The 6,452-nt window shown below is 52.0% G+C and overlaps 1 protein-coding gene across 1 annotated transcript in view; it reads left to right on the top strand.

The window, feature by feature from the left end:
• The first annotated feature begins 2,364 nt into the window (after window positions 1-2,364).
• Window positions 2,365-6,452, top strand: part of MGAT3 (beta-1,4-mannosyl-glycoprotein 4-beta-N-acetylglucosaminyltransferase) — an 89,813-nt gene continuing 85,725 nt past the window's right edge. The window contains exon 1 of the mRNA XM_053253053.1: window positions 2,365-3,489. The gene's annotated coding sequence lies outside the window, so the exon portion shown is untranslated. The remainder of the gene's footprint in view (window positions 3,490-6,452) is intronic.

The raw sequence follows: 6,452 nt of genomic DNA, 5'->3' as shown, positions 1-6,452 counted from the left end.
GAGGAGAGCATGACCTTCAAAGAACCTTCAAATAACAAATTAAATTAAGAATTGCTATTTTTAAATTAAAACATGTACAAAAGGGCAACTGTATGGGATGGGGTAGTCTTCCTAATGTGGGCCTCTCTTCTTAACCAAAGGATTGTATCTTCTGTGTTTGAATGACTTTGGATAGTTTACAGAGGGTAAACTTGCAGCCTTTACAGAAGCAATTAATGAATTAATTTAATGCAACATAAAAGCCATGAAGAAGCTTCCAGTTGTGGGGAAGCTGTTGTGTCACACATCATTAGTGATGTCACCAGCACTGTGCAATAGGTGCCTGCGACAGCTGCAAGACCACATTCTACACAGCACTATTTGCTGGCTTACTGAGCAGAACGTTGTATTTTCCTTGTGACAAAACATTCCTTTTGTGTGGTAGGAAAACGTGAGCATTCCCTCAGCAGATGCTTTATCTTGCAAAGAAATATTTAGACCCCTCCCCCCCATAAGTAACAAATGCATGTTCATCACATAGGATTGGGGATGGCTGTTTAGGAATGCCCTTAAAACATGCTGTCAGGTTGTAGCTGGGAATGGGGTCATAGCTGAGCCACAGTGGTAGGTTGAGCATCTGTTTTTCCTTCCCATGCAGAAAGTCGCTGGTTCAATTCCTGGCATCTGCAGGTAGGGCTGGGAACAACTCCTGTCCTGCCTGAAACCTCAGAGAGCTACTGACAGTCAGTGCCGACATTACTGTGCTGGATGGACCGATGGCCTGACTCCATGTAAGGCAGCTATTCTATAGGAACATAGGAAGCTGCCACATACTGTGTCAGACCCTTGGTCCATCTAGCTCAGTATTGTCTACACAGACTGGCAGCAGCTTCTCCAAGGTTGCAAGCAGGAATCTCTCTCAGCCCTGTCTGGGAGATGCTGCCAGGGAGGGAACTTGGAACCTAAATGGTTCCCGGCAGAAATTCATAATTTGAGATCATTGCTGTCCTTCAGGAGAGCCCTTAAAACCTATCTGTTTGGCCTGGCCTTCCAGGGTTTTAAATGATTAACTGTTTTACATTGTTTTAAATTGTTGCCCTGATTTCCAGGGTTTTTAGCAGGTTAATTGGTTCTATTGTGTTTTAATAGTTTGATTTTAATTGTTTTTATCTTGCTGTAAACCGCCCTGAGCCATTTTGGAAGGGCGGTATACAAATCTAATAAATACATAAATAAATGCTCTTCCCAGAGTGGCTTCATCCCCTGAGGGGCATATCTCACAGTGCTCACACATCAAGTCTCCCATTCAAATGCAACCAGGGCAGACCCTGCTTAGCTAAGGGGACAAGTCATGCTTGCTACCACAAGACCAGCTCTCCTTTGTCTGCAGAGCTGTCCACTGTTTGTCAGGCTTACAGCTGGGGCAGTTCAAATCTGGGCTCATAGACAGTTTAGAGAGGGTTCCTCCTGTATGCCCACATTTGAGGGTCCCTGCTCTGCAGGTTTGGGAACTGGTACAGTGAGGAGGCTATGTTCCTATGATGTTACCTGTTGGCCTGCCAGACCTTTGAACAGGAGAGAGGAGTTACACCACAAAAAACACGCCCCCCCTTCTTCCTTTTCTTCCCTCAACCCTCTGGGACAGAGTCATTATGCCCATTTTATCTATCTATCTATCTATCTATCTATCTATCTATCTATCTATCTATCTATCAAATTTCTGTACCACTTTATAGAGAAATCTCCTGGAGGTGTACAAGTTGTACAGTACAAAATGTACATGTGGTGTGTACATTTTACAGAACCTGCAAGTCAGTGCTGACATGACTGAGTAAGATGGACCAATAGTCTGGCTCGGCATAAGGCAACTTCCTAGGTCCCCATGGTGTGGCCTGTGTTTGTGCGCCAGACCACTCTGAGCAGTGGAGAGAGGAGTTACACTACAAAAGGCATCTTCGCTACCCGCAACCCTGAGGGACAGGGTGACCATTATGCCCATTTCACAGATATGGTGGTGAGGTCAGCTCAGGGCGCGCCGCAGAGCCTCAAACCGCAGGCCCCCCTGCTAAGTCCCAGCGCGCTCTTCGCCGCGGCACGCTGGCCGCCGCCTCCCCTCCTCTTTCAGGTACCTGGATGGAAAGAGCCCTCCCTGCGCCTCCCTGCCTGTCCTCTTGGGGGCTGTGCCTGGTGCATTCTTTCGCCTGGAACAAGTGGCTGCCCAACTCAGACCCTCCCAAAGCCCACCCACCAGTCTCCTCCCCTCCCCCCCGTCTCCCCCCTCCCCTTCCCCGCTCGGCTTCCAAACACAAGGCGACTCTTTGTATTCCCTTCCATTTGCAGAGGCAGAACGGGAGGGCGAGTGCGGAGAAGAAAGAGACGCGAGGGGGGCGGGCGGGCGGTTCTGGAGCTGCCAAGCTGCCGATAGGAGTTGCTGCGGGGCGCAGATTACATTTCTGAAACCATCACACCCAGCAATCTATCTATGGGTGGCGGCGGAGGCCAGGAGGAGGCGGCGGCGGCTTGCTTTAAAAATAAAAAGCTGAATCCTACCTAGATTATTTTTTATTTTTTTTAAAGGCTTGGGATGGTCATGACGATGTTCGGATGACTTAATATCTCCCCCTCCAGCCTTCCTATGAGCTGTTCTTGGAACCGAGATTCTCCCCCCTCCCCGCCTCGCCCGCTCCCTTCCCTCTTTGGCGTATGAGGGTGGCAGGGATATTTTTAAACCGGAGATGGGGCGGGAGCGGTAGGGGTGGGGAGAGAGGTTGTTGTGATCTGGCCTGGCAGCAGCACTAGGTTGGGGGGCTGAGGAGGAACCTTGCGGGGCAGAGCGGTGGACAGAGAGGAGGAGGAGGAGATACCCACACAAGGCAAACACGCACACGCACGGCATTGAATGGCTGCAGCAGCCCAGGCAGGAGAGCAGACCTGCCAAGCGTGGTGCCAGCCGAGAGACAAGGGAGAAACCTTTCCCAACCTGATCCCTCTATTATTCCGCTAGCATCTGGCTCCCTCCTTTGGCTGCTGCAGGGCGAGGAGGAGGAGGAGGAGACGGAGGAGGGGCCTTGATCACACATTATTAGTAGTAGTATTGGTCTTCTTATTATTATTCCTCTTGTGCAGGGAGGTGATTCCTAGCTCCGGCGCCTGCCCTGCTTCCTCCTCGGCTGCTGCTCCTCTTCCTCCTCCGCGACGTCTTCCTCCTCACCCATCCTCTTCTCCTTCATCTTTCCACCAGCCCGCGGCCCCCTCCCCCGCTTGTGGGCTGCTCGCTCGCCGCTCTTCCCCCCCCCCCGCCCCTGCGGAGGCTGCTGCTGCTGCTGGGGTGAAGGGGGAGGTGGAGGGCTTTCGCCCAGGCTGAGCCATGCCGGGGGGCGGCCGCGGCTGCTGGATGCAGGGATGGGGCGAGACGCCGCTGCGGATCCCAGCATCTCCCCACCGGGGGCCCAGGAGGCAGAGGAGCCGTCGCCGCCGCTCCTGCCGCTGCTGAAAGACAACGGGCGATGGGTAAGTGGCGTGGCCCCCTTCCCCACTGACTGATCCCCGGCTCGGCCAGCTCCTCTTCCCCGTCCTCAGCTGCCCCTTCTCTGACCTCTCCTGCTCCCTCCTCCCCATTCGCCCACCCTTCCCCATTCGCCCGCTGTCCCTTTTCACCCCTACTGCCCTCACTCCACCCATCTTCCCTTTCCCCCGTCCCTCTTTTGGCTCCCTTGTTCCCCACCTTCTCCTCAGGTATCCTTTCCTGCAAACACATCTCTGGGTCTTCCTCTTTCTCCAGCCCTCTTTGTGCTTGATTAGGGACGTGTGTGTTGGAGTGGGGGGTGTTCTTTGGGAAACCATTCAGAGGCACAATGTTTTAGGACTAGACCTAGGGGCAGGGTGAGGTGGAGAAGCCCCCATTGGTCCCTTCTCTGAATCAGGCCAGTTCTGAGAAGCGGACACCCTGGGCCACCCCATCGCTGGTGAAGGAGAGACTCAAAGCTCTTGCTGCTGCCCCCCCCATGACTTTCCTTTGAGACACTGACATAACTATTGTGGTGTGTGGATGGGAGAAAAGAAAACGCCCAGGATCCTGCCCTCCCCAAAAACCAGGGGGATCCCTGCAGCTGCTTAGGTAGTTCAGTAGTGCAGGGAACTCAAGGGTGCTTTTCCTTCGCAGCAGTCGGAGGAACAACCCACCTGTATCTGCAGGGATGCTGGGGACCTCAGCAGACAAGGATGCTTTCCCTTCCTAGGGTCTCTTTCCCCACCCTACTCACTGAAGACCCACACACCTCAAGCAACACTGGGAGCCCACAGGCGCCACCACTGCAGCAACGGCCCATCTGCTGCCCATGCTCCCAGTGCCAGCAGGGCATTGGCAGTGCATTGATGCCAAGGCTGCAGCATCCTATAGGGAATATATAGAGGTAAGAAAGGAAATATTGAAGACAGCATAGAATAAACATCAGCATAGATTAAATGGCACGGAGATTGTATCTCCTGTTCCCTTTCCATCAATCCATATATATATATATATATATGGATTGATGGAAAGGGAACAGGAGATACAATCTCCGTGCCATTTAATCTATGCTGACGTTTATTCTATGCTGTCTTCAATATTTCCTTTCTTACCTCTATATATATATATGAGAATTGTGCCTCATCCACTTTGAATAGGCAGGCTTTGCTCTGTTTCCCTGGTCTATAGGGCCACTGGTACTGCGTGGGGATTTGTCAGCTATTAATATCACTATCTATGTAGTAGGGTGAAGCAGCAGTGAGGGTGTGCGATTCCATCATTGGGAGATGTGGTTGTCTGCACGAGCACAACAGAGGAGTTCTGTGCGGGGGGTGGGGGCGTGTACTGCAGACAGGCAGTAGGACAGAAATAGGGACAGCAAGAGAAGAGGGTGGGGGAGACTTGGGCTGCCTCTGCTTTTATTTTCTCAGGGATTTGGGGGTGGGGGTGGTGGGCAGTGGTCCCTCTAATTTTTTCCTTCTCTCTGTGGAATGAGTTTTGTTCTGGGTGGCAGTATCAGGGCAGTGTGCGTGGGCACCTGCGTTCAGAGTGGGGCCTACCTGATTCAGCCTGAGCGGGATCTAGAATTAACCGAGCAGACATCCAGAAACTTGTGAGTGTGCACACACGCCTTAGAGGGAACAGTGGTGGTGGTGGGGGGAACCCCCCCGAGATACTAAGTCAGACCATTGGTCCATTAGCTCAGTATTGTTCCCACTGACTAGCAGTGGCTCTCTCGAGCTTGAGATGAGTCTTTCCCAGCCCTACCTGGAGATGCCAAAGATTGAGGAGGAACCTTGCGGGCTCCTTGGACCTTCTCTGTGCAAAGCAGATGCTCCCCCACTGAGCTATGGCCCATCCCCAAAGTTTGTGTCTCAGAGAGACAAAGGAAGCCGCCTTACACTGAGCCAGTCTGCTGGGTATGTAGCTCAATACTGCTCCAACCCAGGGATGGGGGACATCTGATCTCAAGCTGCCAACTTCATTGAGTTGCCACTGCTCATCAGCAGAAAGGCCAAGAACTCTTCCTGGCTCCTGTCCTGCTGTAGGATATTCCTACCTGGGGGCCAGCAAAAAAGTCCCCGGGGGCCAGATATGGGCCCCGGGCCTTATGTTGTGCTGGCCTGGTCTACACTTACTGGCATCAGTTCACCAAGGTTTCAGGCAGGGGTCCCTCCCTGCCCTACTTGGAGATGCCAGGGATTGAACCTGGGACCTTCTGCATGCAAAGCAAATGCTCTGCCTCTGAATCACGGCCCTATCAATGGTCACATTGAAACTTCCCACTCACACCCTGAAGTGAGGCTAAAACAATCTGTCAGGAGTGAAGGGCACCAAGTGGTAGAACTTGCTGAAGCTCTTCCACCCAAACAGCAACAATAATAACTATATAGCACTTGAGAGTGTTCAAAACGCTCCACATAATGATCTCTGTAATTCTTCCAACAACCCTGCAAAGTAAGCTAATATGATTATCCACATATTGCAAGCTGAGATGGAGAGGGAGAGGCTTGCCTCAGGCCACCTACTGAGTTCTTGGCAGAGGTGAGATTCAAAGCAGGGACATCCTTGACAAAAGGCTAGTTCAGACAACCAGACAAGCCATGGTTTGTTTAGCTGTGGATAATGAAGTGAAGCCTGCTGTACCTGCATGCACCCTCTTCCCCTTATCTCCTCAGCTTCGGTGTGGCACTTTGACAGTGATATTCTAATTTAACACCAGCTACACGAATTGTCCGAACCTGGGTGCTGTTGTTAAACAGTCACTCCATTCACATGACCATGCATACCCAGGTCAGAGGCTGTACTCAGGTATGCTTGGTCATGTGAATGGGGTGACTGATTGTGCCATACACACATGCCCACTCACATGACCATGCATACTCAGGTCAGAGGCTGTACCCAGGTATGCTTGGTCATGTGAATGGGGTGACCGGATTACAGACGAGGATGTGAAACCACTGAT

The sequence above is a fragment of the Hemicordylus capensis genome, chromosome 5 (genome assembly GCF_027244095.1).
Source record: "Hemicordylus capensis ecotype Gifberg chromosome 5, rHemCap1.1.pri, whole genome shotgun sequence".
In the NCBI taxonomy this organism is placed as follows: domain Eukaryota; kingdom Metazoa; phylum Chordata; class Lepidosauria; order Squamata; family Cordylidae; genus Hemicordylus; species Hemicordylus capensis.
This window is presented reverse-complemented; position numbering and strand designations above follow the sequence as displayed.